Source organism: Sciurus carolinensis, chromosome 16 (assembly GCF_902686445.1).
Source record: "Sciurus carolinensis chromosome 16, mSciCar1.2, whole genome shotgun sequence".
In the NCBI taxonomy this organism is placed as follows: domain Eukaryota; kingdom Metazoa; phylum Chordata; class Mammalia; order Rodentia; family Sciuridae; genus Sciurus; species Sciurus carolinensis.
In genome coordinates, this window is record NC_062228.1 from 59681880 (window position 1) to 59696314 (window position 14435).

General features: G+C 44.8%; 1 long non-coding RNA gene across 3 annotated transcripts; it reads left to right on the forward strand.

The window, feature by feature from the left end:
- The first annotated feature begins 6568 nt into the window (after positions 1 to 6568).
- Positions 6569 to 12757, forward strand: LOC124967304 (uncharacterized). Of its 3 annotated transcripts, XR_007105509.1 has the most exons (4): positions 6569 to 6691; positions 7512 to 7767; positions 8885 to 8948; positions 10002 to 10060. It is a non-coding gene; the product is annotated as an uncharacterized LOC124967304 (long non-coding RNA). The 3 variants fall into 3 exon arrangements; XR_007105508.1 differs by lacking the exon at positions 10002 to 10060 and adding an exon at positions 12368 to 12757 and having other exon boundaries at positions 6584 to 7767; XR_007105507.1 differs by having other exon boundaries at positions 6584 to 7767.
- The last annotated feature ends 1678 nt before the right edge of the window (positions 12758 to 14435 follow it).

Consider the following 14435-nt stretch of genomic DNA (forward strand, 5'->3'; position numbering starts at 1 on the left):
GGTGGCCTCCTAGAGGAGGAGCTTCAGCCAGCCTCTGCCAGGGCAGTCTTGGCCCTTGGGGACCAGCCCCACCCCATCCACCCCTGCAGCCCTGAGGCCAGAGAGGCCAGAGACCCTCCCTGAGTCACCCTGTCTCCTCCTCCCTGTTGACGTCCTTCCCCTAGGGTGACATTTTCTGCAATGTCACTCAGTGGGCTTCCTCTAACCAGATCCCGGAGTGAGCCCTGAAGCCACAGATGATTGTAGGGTCAGGAGACAAGCGAGGCCCACTCTGGTGAGCAGCCACCTCTCCTCCCTCCCTCAGACGGTGTGCGCACCCTCTCTGCACCACAGACCTGGACACTGTCCCCAAGGAGTCTCTGTCTAGGGTCAGACACTAAGTCTCCAGGCACCTGGGCCACAGTGGGCTTGCTCTTCAACATGTCGGCTTAGGATCAGACTTCCTCAACAGGACCCCCATAGCAAAAGAAATAAAAGCAAGAATCAATAACTGGGATAGATTCAAACCAAAAAGCTTTCTCTCAGCAAAGGAAACTATCAGTAATGTGAAGAGAGAGCCTACAGAGTGGGAGAATATCTTTGCCACTCATACTTCAGATAGAGCACTAATTTCCAGAATCTATAAAGAACTCAAAAAACTCTACCCCAAGAATACAAATAATCCAATCGACAAATGGGCTAAGGATATGAACAGATGCTTCAGAGAAGAAGATCTACAAGCAATCAACAAACATAATGATGGTGAACATATGAAAAAATGTTCACCATCTTTAGTAATAAGAGAAATGCAAATCAATACTACATTAAGATTCCATCTCACCCCAATTAGAATGGCGATTATCAAGAATACAAGCAACAATAGGTGTTGGAGAGGATGTGCGGAAAAAGGTACACTCATACATTGCTGGTGGGGCTGCAAATTAGTGCAGCCACTCTGGAAAGCAGTGTCTCTTAGAAAACTTGGTATGGACCTACCATTTGACCTAGCTATCCCACTCCTTGGCCTATACCCAAAGGACTTAAAATCAGCATATTACAGAGATACAACCACATCAATGTTCATAGCTGCTCAATTCACAATAGCCAGACTGTGGAACCAACCTAGATGTCCTTCAATTGATGAATGGATAAAGAAACTGTGGTATATATATATATATATATATATATATACAATGGTATATTACTCAGCTATAAAGAATGATAAAATTATGGCATTTGCAGGCAAATGGATGAAATTGGAGACTATCATGCTAAGTGAGATAAGCCAATCTCAAAAAACCAAAGGATGAATGATCTCGCTGATAAGCGGATGATGACACATAATGGGGGGTGGGAGGGGGGCAAGAATGGAGGAAGGAGGAACTGTATAGAGGGAAAAGAGGGGTGGGAGGGGTGGGGGGGAAGGGAAAAATAGCAGAATGAATCAAACATCATTACCCTATGTAAATGTATGATTACGCCAATGGTATGCTGTTACTCCATGTACAAACAGAAACAACATGCATGCTATTTGTTTACAATAAAAATAAATTAAAAAAAAGAAGTGCCCATTCAGATCACTTGCCCCTATTCGGTTGTCTTCCTCGCTTTCCTACAGTTTTGGCGGGTTCCCTATGTGTCCTGGATATGAACCCTTTGTCAGCGCAGTTGGCGTATACCTACCTTCTCACTTTCTGCCGCCCGCCTCTTGCTTCTGCTGATCGCTTTTTCCCGTCAACCTATGTGAGCCCTCACGTTTTATTTCTGCAGAGGCTTGGATGTGAGTCCTACTCTCCTCTGGGAAGAAGTGGATTTTGCAGACTTGGTTGCTGTCCTCAGTGTGCACCGAGGAGCCGGGCAGGTTGAAAAGAAGGCTCCTTGGTGGGGGATACACAGGCAGAGGCTGGGGCTGCCCGAGTTCTTGGGAAAGAACTGGCAGAAGGGATGCTCCCTGGACCCCCGGGTGTGAGGAAGTGAGCAATCCATGGCCGCCACACCCACTGGGACTGCGTGGAGACTTCCTGTGCCAAGCTGCCCCCCCGGGAAGCAGGACCTACTCTCTCATCCCCTGCCTTACCTGGTCACACGTCCCAGAACAGCAAGCCCTGCCTGATGCCAGGATCTGCGCTTGGGGGCATCTCTGTTGGGCTTGTTGGTCTCTGGAGACAGGAATGAAGACTGCCTGCCAAGCTGGGAATGGGGGTCACTGGGGGCCAGCGGGATCTGCTAGGAAGTAACTCCTGCTTCTGAACTTGGAACACATTTCCATGTGTGTAGGTGAGGGCTGAAGGGCAGGATGGGAATCCCGAGGAGCAGAACGGGGACCTGAAGATTCTCTTCTCACGGGTTCATTATCAGCATTCAACATTGTTCAACATTTTCTAGTTTTTTGTTTGTTTGTTTTTTTGCTTGTCCATAAAATTGAGAATTAGCTTTTCAATTTCTATAACACCTCTTGCTGGGAATTTGTTTAGGATTACTTTGAATTCATAACCTGATTTGGAGAAAATGTGTGCCTGACCTGTATTAAGTCTCCCAATTCATGAAGATAAGAGATATCTATCAATACGTGTGTTCATATGTATATATTCGTTTCTCTCAGTAATTCTTCTTAGATCAGTAAGCGCTTATTTTTTTCTTCAAAAATGTTTTATTTATCAAATCAATTCACATGGGGTAATTTATAATTTCTCCTTATTACCCTTTAATATTTCAGGAGTCACAGGGGCATCTTCTCTTGCATTCTTCTTACTGGCAATTTGTCCGTCCTTCACCTTGATCAAGAAATAAATGGCCAGATAACATATAAATATCTTTGTGCATCTATTCACATACATACATACACACACATCGATACGTATCTGATCATCGTTCAATCTTGGTGTTGTAGTTTGGATCTGGATGTCCCCTGAAGGCTCCTGAGTTGAAGGCGTAGTCCCTATAGCAGCCGTGTTCAGAGGTGGGGCTTTGGGAAGAGATCGGGTCATGAGGACTTTGACCTCATCTCCTTAAAAAGATGGAGTGGCAGGCCAACTCCCAGAAAACTGACTGGTTTGCCCCGAGACTGGCTGCCTGCTGACTATATGAACTTGGGTCAGTTGTTTGACTCTGTGCCTCAGGCTTCTCCTCTGTAAAATGGGGATAATAATAGCAGCTCATGGGTCTGAAGATTAGAACAGTGCCTGGGACAGAGAAAGCTCTAAATGAGTGTTTGCAATCATTGCTACCGTTGATGTTAGCTGGTAATAAAGCCATTTTTTTAGAAGGATAGCCACACACTAGGAGGAAAATCTGGAAATACATTGATAAGTACAGGTTGAACTTCACTCATCTGAAAATCTGAAACCTGTAGTTTTCCCAAATTCAAAACCTTTTGAGGGTTAATATGATGCCACAAGGGGAATTCATGTGAGGTGTCAGTCAAAAGGCAAGAAGACCAGTAGAGGAAGGCGAATAGGGAGAGAGAGAGGAGGGGAGAAAGGGGGGACTGTACTGAGATGGAGTAAATCAAATTCCATGCACCTATGATTTTATCAAATTGAACCCAACTATTATGTGTCATGGTCAGCGTGACCAAACTCTTGGGTCTGGTGAGGGGTGAAGGGGGGTTGGAAAATAAAGATTCACAGACACAGATTTTGCAGATTAAGCTGGGATCAGGTGGAGCCCTGCTCTCTGATGGAGATGCAGATCTAGAGTTACAGCAGCAATCTTTATTTATATATGCCCCATTATGAGGTTAAAGACTATGTAAGCATTATTCTTCGTATTCAGGAAAGTTACAGAAACAAGAACATCTATGTAGCTCTTCTGCAGTTGCAATCCACAGTTGCAAAGTTAGGAGCTTTGTGTAGCTCTCAAGAAAGTCCAGTGTTTAAAGTTACTGTAAGCGGGCAGGAACCGGAGAAGCAGAGCTGGTGAAACACTGTGGCTGTCTAGCATAAGAGTTCCTTCCTTCCCGGAGCTGTGTGCCTGAGGTCAAGGTCAGAGCTGACAGGACTCTTGCACAGCCTCCTCATGCAGGGCATTGCCACAGCAGCTGACCATCCTATGCCCTTGCACAGGAACATCCCCAGGTATTGGACATGCCACAGTCATGAGGTCACCAGAGACCTCAATCTCAGTCACTGCTCTCCCATCCTCTGTCACCGCTCTCCACAATTATGTATAACTATAATGCACTAATAAAAGAAAAAAATCATGAAACTATTTTTTAAAAAATGAAAAAAAGGCATGCAAATTATTGTATAAAATTATCTTCAGACCACGTATTTAAGGTGTATGGGAAACAGAAGTGAATTTCATGTTTAGAAGGATATCTCATTATGTATATGCAAGTATTCCAAAGTCTGAAAAAATCAGAAATCCAAAACACTTCTTGTCCTAGGCATTTCTGGTAAGGGAAAACGAACCTGTATACATAAAGGTAAATGAATAGCTAATCCATGTAATTATTCACTCCAGGGAACAATTAAAACTTGTGCAGGAGAAGAAGAGTGGTCACAGTGTACTTGGGCAGCTGTAGCTCAGTCAGTCATGTAAGTAATAGGGAAGATGGATCTGGTCAGAACTGGACCAGCTTTGGAGGCCCGGGCATGCACTGGGGATGGGAGTGTGTGAGAACCTGAGAGGCCACAGGACCAGCATGTCACTGAGAGTTTAGGTGGTGATCTCTCAGAGGGAGGATCAAACTGGCTTCAGGGACAGAAGTCCAGGATCTTTCCTGCATCTGCGCTCCAGATGAACAGTTCTGGCAATCTCACGGATTCAACATCATCCACTTACTCCTCCACTGTCGGGTCTATGGACTTATCTGTTCTACAGAACTTTTCATCCTATATAAATGCATGTTTTTACCTTTTAACACGGCTCTCCCATTTTCTGCCCTTCTCACCCCTGTTCTACTCTGTTTCTATGTATTTAACTCCCCTCCTCTTTTATTTCTCTATATAAGTGAGACTGGACCTTAGTCCTTTGGCCACCATACTTCCAGATCATTACGTATAAGAAAGTTCACTACAGTTGTTCACCTTTTGATCCTCCCTGAGCTCTACCTCATTTTCCAGCAGCCCACACAATTTTCAATTTTCGGTAATTTAGAAGAAGAAAAAAAGAAAAAGTCTTTAAATCAGTGTGAAAAATACAGAGAAAAGTTATTTTTTTGGAATATGCAACATCAGTTTCTCTAAGAAATATATGTGCGTATATATTATATATTATACATACATATATATCATATGCATGCGCATGTATATATGTTAGATACCTGAGGATGATGGGAACACCAGGCTAAGAGAATAATTCTACAACACAGGCCCACATGCTTTCTTTGCCCAAAAGCAATCTGCCTGTAGCCCTGACTGGCCTAAATTGATAGGATATGTCACATTCCTCAGCAAAAGGAGGCAGGGGTGAGGGTCAGGCAGTAGTGCAGGTAATGAAGGATGCAGGTCGAGAGAGGATGAGGACTGGTTACCAAAGAGAGAACAATGGATTGCTAACAATTAGCCTCCACATCACTGCTCTTGCATACGTATACATATACAGAGAAGAAAGAGAAGACAGTAATTAAAAAGGGGGGTTCTAGGGTCTATAAAAAAGCAAGTTGAATCCCGTCCCATGAGCTCTTGGCTCTGAAGCCCTGCTTTTCTTTGAAGAAGTTTATCTCTATCACTTTCTTAAATAAAAACTTACTCTCTATGCTTGCCTCAGCAAACAGTGTTTTAGTCAGCTTTTTTTGCTGCTGTGACTAAAAGGACCCAATCAGAAAAACTGTAGAGGAGGAAAAGTTTATCTGAAGGTTTCATAGGTCTTACTCCATAGAAGGCTGGTTCCATTCCTCCGGGCTCCAGGTGAGGCAGAACAACATGGTGGACGAGTGTGGCAGAGGGAAGCAGCTCACATGGTGATCAGGATGCAGAGAGAGAGACTCCACTCTCCAGATACAAATATATACCCCATGGCCATGCCCCCAATGAACTACTCCTCCAGCCACATCCCACCTGCCTCCAGTTACCACTCAGTTAATCCCATCAGGGTTTAATTCACTGATTAAGCTATAACCTAATCATTTCTCCTCCAAACCTTCTTACATTGTCTCACATGAGCTTTTGGGGACACCACATCTAAACCATAAAACCGGGAAACAAGAACCCTTTCCTCATCTGCAAGGGACCGGTATTTTATATATACATACATACACACATACACACACACACACACACACACACACACACACATATCATACATAGCATACATTATAAATATATATATATATATACACACACACATATATATATACATAAAACACACACACACACACACACACACACACACACACACACACACACGCAAGATTGAAATCAGCCAGGAGACCAACTCTGACATTCCAGGTGTTCCCTGACTGTACGGAAAGAGAGTTCTTTGATGGCGGTCTCCAGTATCATAATGCTATGGGCGCGGCCACGACAGTTTCTGCAGAACTGCTAACATGACTAGCTACCCGTCTGTCAGCCATGATAACCACTGGCAGGCGTAGCTTCGGGTTGCTAGTGGGCATGCGCCAAGGGCAACTTGGGCAAAGCCATCCCAACTCGATGCTTCACAAGCCGCAAGTTTTCGAAGGGCCCGTTCCGGCTTAGACAGTGGAGTAGTTATATCAGTCGCGGGAGGCCGCGGTGATTTGGGATATCAGCAGTCGGGATTCTCTAGGGTCGGTGAGGGGAAGTCCGCTGGGATCAGCGATGCAGAGCTTCCGAGCTGGGTGTGAGCTGAGGGCGGGCCGGCGTAGTGCGGGTGGCGTGGCCGGCCGAGTGGCGGGCTGTGAGTGACGGCCCTGCAGGGCGGACGTAGTTTCCCAGTTAGGCTGTCGACTGGTTCGGTAGTTTTCACTTTCCTTGCCTGTGTTCCTTATGTGTATACATATCTTATTCGTAGCTTAGCTTCCAAGTACGCTTTGGTGTCGGATTTCACACTGTTGGCCGTTGAAACGCGTTCGAGGACTGCGCGTGCGACTTCAGAGCGCCTTAGTGGGTGGCACCGGAGGACAGTGGGGAGGGAGTCGCCGGTTGGGACCCGGGGCAGCCAGTGGTGGGTTGGGGGCCGGGTGCTTCAGGGGCGTGCCTCCTCGCACACTCAGGGAACCAGTGATCGGCCACCCTTACGAGTTAGTATACTGAGCCAGCTGCTGGAAGCCTGGAGGACGGCTGATGGGCGTTGGTGAGGGCGACTGCGTTGCCTTCTGGGCAGCGAGCTTTGGGGTCTTTTGGAGATGGATGGGTGGGTAAGTGCTGGTGTCTCCGCCAGACCCTGTGGATATGGCAAGGTCAGTGACTGGTAGTTGGCAATATCTTTCTCTTCTCACAGTTGAAAGGTGGCACAGCTACAAGAATCCTTCAAGTTTAGTTTTGTCTCATTATTTTTTCCCTAACCCTAATAACTACAGTGTCTACACAGTAACCCTCACCTTGGGGCCCTCAGATTCATGTGGGGCAACCGTTGCATGAGTGACCACACAGTCATTGCCTTTCCAGGGTTTCCTGGTGTCTGTGGAGCCTTTGGGTCAGGCTATTTCAGACTACAGGATTTCTCTTCACTGTTCAGCCTGCCTTTCCCCAGTGGCTCTGCTTTGAGCCTCTACTTTCCACCCAACTTCCAGCTCCAGAGGAAAGTGGAGCTGCTAGCAAGAGAAACCAATAGGAGAAGTCCAGGCAGGACATGCCAGTTGATGTGCATTTATCCCAGGAGCCCCAGGCCCTGGGTCCAGAGGAGCAGGACAGATTTTGTGAGGTAAGTAGGAGCTTCCCCAGGAGCACTTGTCCAGAATCTGAGTGCAGCAGGGAACAGCAGATCCTGAACTCAATATTTGTGAGGCAGTCTTGATCCTTCTGTTGAGAGTGGACCACAGGGGGCTAATGCCCCCTGCCTCCTAATCTTCTAGCAACATGCTAATTTTGCTGCCTCTTGGGTTCTCTGGTTTAGACTGATGTCACGCACACATATTCCCATCCCCAGCATACAGTGCAGCTTTCCATGCCTGTCCCTCTAAGATGTGGATTCAATTCCGGTCAGATCCATCTTCCCTGGTTATGACTGTCTAACCTGCATCTATAGGTGCCTGTGTATAATGTGATTTTTGTTCTCCTGCACAACTCTTTGTTTTCTCCTGGACTGAATAATTTTATGTATTGACTGAATAATTTTATGTAATTGTATTGCCAGATTTTCCTCCCAAGTGTGTGGGATATCCTTCTCAAAAATTGAATTTATTATTAGCTAACATCAAGAGCAGCAAACACTCATTTAGAGCTTCCTGTGTCCCAGGCATTGTTCTAATCTTCACAACAGACTTCTGAGCTGTTGTTATCCCCATTTTATAGAAGAGAAGGCTGAGCCTCAGAATGAAACAGCTGGCTCAAGTTCATATGGTCAGCAAGCAGCCAGTCTGGGAGTAAAGTCAGTCAGATTGCAGGAGAGTCCGTTTGTCAATTCTGTCTTCTTTCTTCCTTCCCCTCCCCTCCCCCTCTTTCTTCTTTCTTCTTCTTCTTTTGGCACCAGGGATTGAATACAGGGGTGCTTAACCACTGAGCCACATCCCCAGCCCTTTTTGTTTTTTGAGACAGGGTCTTGCTAAGTTGCTTAGGGCCTCGATAAGCTGCTGAGGCTGACTTTGAACTCATGATCCTCCTTCCTCACCGAGTCGCTGGAATCGTAGGCGTGTGCCACAGTGCCCAGCAACTCTGTCTTCTTGATGAAAGCCCGTCTGGCACTGTTCTGACTGAGGGGTGGAGCCCTGTAGCTCTCTGAGCACTGGACGCTCAGGCTCCCTTCACCATCACCTGGGCATCCTCTTTTCTCTGATGTGTCCAGTTCCCGGTGTCCTGAATCCTTTGGCTTTCTCTTCCAGGTTATAGTTCACCCTTTTGTGGAGTACATCCTGTAGGAACTCCTCGGAAATGTGTACATGGCAGGTAAGTCTTATGGGACCACGCATATCTGAGAATGCCAAAGATCGAAAACCCTATATTTACATATTACGTTTATAGTAATCTATCAAAGTATGTGTGTGTGTATATATATATATATATATATATACTTGAAGATATCATAGAAAATATTTACTTTGCCATTATATTTATCTTTGATGGGTTCACATTATAGATTGGAAATTGTTTTTGTTTTCCTAAAGCATTCCATTCTACTACCCTCCCTATTTATATATATATGTATACATTTTTTTTTTTTGAGGTACTGGTGATTGAACTCAGGGGCACTCTACCACTGAGCTACATCCCCAGTGCCTCTTTATTTTTTGAGAAAGGCTATCACTAAGTTGCCAACGCTGGCCTGGAACTTGCGATCCTCCTGCCTCAGCCTCCCCAGTCATTGGGATTGTAATAAGCATGTGCCACTGTGCCTGGCTTCTCTGTCCAAAATTCCTGTTACATTATTCAGATGTTTGTTCACCATTTTAAAGGGTTCATACACATCCCCTCCTTCATTTGCTTTTCTTTTATCATTTTCTTTTTCTTTTTGATACTGGGAATTGAATTAGAAATTCAATGTCATTTTGATGACATTTAATTTGTAGGACATTAAAAAATAATCATCATATGGTATGACCAAATATTTTGATGGAACTGGTCATCATCTTGTAAATATTAAATTATCTTTAAAAAGTTAGCATAAGTCTTTCCATTTTCTTACAACATTTTTTTTTTTGTTTAAAAAACAAAACATTGTACTAGCTCATACACTCCCATGACAGATGGTGTGTGCATGTCTGTGCATGAGCGAGAGCATTCAGCAGCTGAGAGGAGCGGTTTTGGAACACTTTGGTCTCAGTACCTATCTGTAGTTCAGGTGGCAATAACAGGATGCCATGACAGTTGAAACAGCTTTTATTCTATGGGTTCTAGAGGCTGGGGAGTCCAAAATAAAGGCACCAGCAGATCCAGTGTCTGGGGATGGCCGTCTTCTCATTGTATCCTCATAATCTTCACCTCTCATGTTTGTTCTTACAGGGGGCTAGTCTTGCTGGGCACTGTGGCACACACCCATAATCCCAGCAACCCAGAGGCTGAGGCAGGAGGATCACAAGTTCAAGACCAGCCTTAGCAACTCAGTGAGACCTGTCTCAAAATAAAAAATAATAAGGGTCATGGGTGTGGCTCACTGTTCAAGTGCACCTGGGTTCAATCTCTTTTGCCAAAAAAAAGAAAGAAAGAAAAAGGAGAGGGTAGCTAGTCCCCTTCATGAGGGCGCTAGCCTCATGAACTAATTGTCAAAGACCCCACTTTCTTACAGTCACACTGGGGTTGGCATTTTAACATTTTTGGGGTGGACTCAAACATTTAGTCTGTAACAGGCCCTGTCCTCTTAAAAATTGTTGAGGGCACCAAAGAAAGTTCTGTGTGGTAAATACCTACTCATATTTTGCAGATTAGACATTATATCTGAAATTCTAAAATTATTTGTTAACTTACTAGAACTAAATAATATACCTAATATGTTAATATAAAGAATTTTAGTTCAGAGTCATCTGTTTCTAAAACAAACAAAATAATATTAAAGGGAAGAATGGCACTCTTTACATTTCTGTAAATGTCTAATGTCAGATTAATAGAAGATTCTTCAAGAAGAATGTTTTTATAATTCTTTAAAAAATATTTTAAACTCCAGAAAGAAATGGCCACATGGTTGATTATACATGCAGAGTTTCAGATGATATTTTTTTTTTAGAGATAGATACTGGGTTTTAAATTTTGCATTATTAAAATTTTCATGCAGAAGCAAAAATGGAGTGAATGATGTAACGAACCCCCTTTTTTTTAATGATCAGAAATGGCCTATCTTGTTTAATCTCTGACTGCCATTCCTGTTACCCATGGGTAAATCCCAGGTTCTCTATACTCCATAAATGCTTTAATGTGTATCTCTGAGGGATGATTGTTTTTTCACATAGCCAGAAATATCATTCATATACTTTTAAAATAATCATGATTTTTTTTTAATATTGTCAGTACCTACTCATACAACCTAGTTTAAAAATACACCCGAACAATTTCCATTATTCATTTTCTGATTGTTGTTTCCACTTTCCTTAACATCTGCCATGTAGGTGATCTATTTTACATATGGATCACTGATTATTTTGTGTTTTCCCTGTTTTTCATTACATCAGTGTTAAGCCCAAGGACACCATTTAGGGTACAAGAATTGGTGAATTTCTGAAGCCAGAAAAGAGAATTTTGCTCTATTTTAGAAGAATATTTTAAACAACTTCTGAGGTAGATTCAAAGGAGACCGAATGAGCGGACAGTGGCATGAGTTGTGGAAGCACCAGCCTGTGCGTTAGCCCTGTCAGTCAGTGGAAGGCGCCTTGGAATATAGGTATCCAAGTGGAGGAGTAGATAACTGCTTTTTAAGTTCAGAGGAAATAGAGGTGAAGTGACATTGGGGGTTAATTTCAAGGCACAACGTGAGTTACTGTTCCATGAAGCAGTTTTGAATTGGAAGAAGTGGAGGACGAAAGCTTAGTGGGGGTGGAGGATGTGAGTATATGCTTGGATTTGGGAGTAAATTGGATTTCTTTGTTTCAACATTGGTAAGATACATTAGAAAGTTACAAAAAAGCTTTTTAGTACAGTTCTGATAGTTTACATTGGACGTTTTTGGTAGTAATTTAAATATTTATCAGGTTTGGCAAGATTTGTATGATCTACATGAAGTTCAAAAGTTAAAAATGTTCCAAAGCTAAGCCTGGGGACATGAGTGTGAGATCACCAAAATAAAGAAAAGCCAGTATATGGGTAAAATTGCCATCAAGGATGCAAGATAAAACAAAAAGAGAAAACTTGTTTTTAAAACGGACAAAGGATGTGAGCAGGCATTTCTCCACAACCACTGAAGTCCTGCACTCTAAGCTCTGTCCTTGAGCCGAGGCTGTCCACTTACATGGCCTCCAGCAAGCTTGTCTGTTCCTCCCTTACTCATCCTACTAGGTCTGGGTGTCCAGGTAGCCTACATAAGTTTAGTCAGGTTGCCTTTGTCCAAATCCAGTGTCCCCACAGATTAGCAAAGCACTCTTGGCCAATTTTGTAGGCATCTATGCTTCCATTTCTTCATCTGTAAAATAAGGAGAGGGAGCATAGTTCCCTCTTGAGGTGGTCATGCAGATTAAATGAGCGTATGTGTGCATGTAGCAGATGCTGCTTGGCACGTGCTGAGTGCTGTGTGATCGGTGCTTGGTGTGTCCTCAGGGCTGTGTGAGTGTTCTCCTCGCTGACACCGCTGTCAGCATTCCTCATGTTCAGTCACAATCTACTCCATACGTTTCCTCCTCTATCCTGTTTGTCGAGCCTCTTTCATCTTCTGTTTTTCTTCTCAGAAGAATTTGGGCTTGATATCCTACAACAGGAAGTTTCTGAGAAAGCTTCATTTCAAAATGAGATGGTGAGTGAAATCACAAGAGATGGTTTGTGGCATTCCATTTTAGAACTATGGCAGGATGCTGGCCTTACAAAGAGAGATCGGCAAACCCAGATCCAGTACCTGAGCCCTTGTGCTTCCATCAGCAAGAAGACATTGAGCATAGAGAGCAGTTGTGTTCATAAGGACCCAGGGAATAGCATTCCCCTGAGGGTCCTTGCTTCACACAAGAGACCTCTTAAATGGTGCTCATTTGCAAAACCTTTGAAACCTAACCTAGAAGCAAATGGTCAAAATCAAAGCAGCCTCACAAAACTGCTTGATGACATCATTGGCTCTGGTCAGCTGCTCAGAGTGCAGATATTTTCAGAAAGAGAACCTGGAGTCCCAGTGAGAACTTTCTCCCTTTACCACAAAATTTTGATTCCTATTTGCAGTGCATTCACTCAAAGGGAAGTTTTCCTTTACCATTAATGTCTGGTAGACAGTACCTCCTGGGTATGATTCAATAAAAGAGAGAATGGATGGATGGATGGATGGATGGGAATTAGGGAGAGCAGAGAAGAGAATCCAATAAAATAAACTTCATTAATAAAAATTCAGATGGGTAGGTGGGGAGGCTGCCCTGAAACCTGGCCCCAGGAGCTCTGTTCCAGCTTCCAGATACCTCTGGCACTGGGGTTTTGGGGGCTTGGAAGTTGATATCCACAGTGAGGTTGGTATAGAGGGGATGCTGCTCCTTGGACAGCAGCCCGTAGCCCAGTGAGTTGATACCATCGTGTCGCCATCTTTGGCAGATCCAGACCAGAAGACCAGGCCTGAGGGTGGCGAGGGGCAGCCATGGGAGCCCAGGCTCCAGGGAGCCCAAGGCCAACCACCACGCCTCCAACACTGACTCACCTCCAGGAATTCTGCTTTTGGCTAGGATCCTGCCCCTCCTCCAGCATGTGGTAGCTGCCAGAGTAGGTGGGGCCGTGACAGGGGCATCCCACTTAGTTTTACCCTTTCAGGGACAGGAGGAAGGGCAGGGAGATCATACATTTGTCTCCTCTGACACCGTGTCTCCCCAGTCTGGGGATTCCTGTATCCCCACATGGGTGGGACCCTCAGCCCCCTTGCCTGGTAGCAATGTTGTCATCCTTGTCATCCCAGCTCCAGTGTGCATTGGAGAAAGCCATTTATCCTCAGGTAGTGAACAGGGCGCCAGGCAAACCCCCCTCCAAGGTAGCCTCTGTAGAGCAGCCTAGAGAGGCAGAGAGTTGGAAGCACAGAACTTCCAGGCCACAGAGGCTCTGCTGGCCAGGGCCTCCAAGGTCCATTTCTAGGGCAGCCCTTCTCCACTCTTCCACAATAACCTCTCCCCTGACCCCTGTGTTTGTCTCTGTTCATCTCCTCTTGAAGCCTGGTGTTAGCTTCCCTCTAACCCTTGGAATATCTTCATTCCCTGAATCATCTGACTGGTACCTCTTATGACCCTCTTGACCTTTGTTCCTCAGATCCTTAAAACAGCCCCTCCTCACCCCTAATTAGACCTTCCTCTCATATTCTCCTCTGACTTCTATAACAACCCCTTCTGCCCATCACTTTATTAAGCAGATCTTCTGACCCCTCTTCAGTTATCACCCACCCCCTCTTTATACCCATGTCCAAGAGGAAGTTTCTTCACTATCTCCAAAGGGTTCCCCAAGCCCATCACCCCTCCCTCCCTCAGTTCTAGGGAACAAGGCATAGACCATTGGCCTCTCTGTACCCCCTGATGGGGAGGGTGAGCTACAAGGAAAGGTAGGGACAGCAGTCCTTCACAGTAGCTCCCTTTGTAGCTGAACTTGTCAATGGCCACAGACACATGAGCAGGGAAGATGTCACAGGTATAGATGTTGCAGTCATCCTCTGGGAGTAGGTTCACATCATGGAAGAAAACACAGTCCCAGTTCTTCTCCTGCATGGGCTCCCAGAACCCCACATTGCGTAGTTTGCCCCGACTGAAGGTGGTGGTGTGTACCTGGGTGGACATAGGGTGTGCCTTC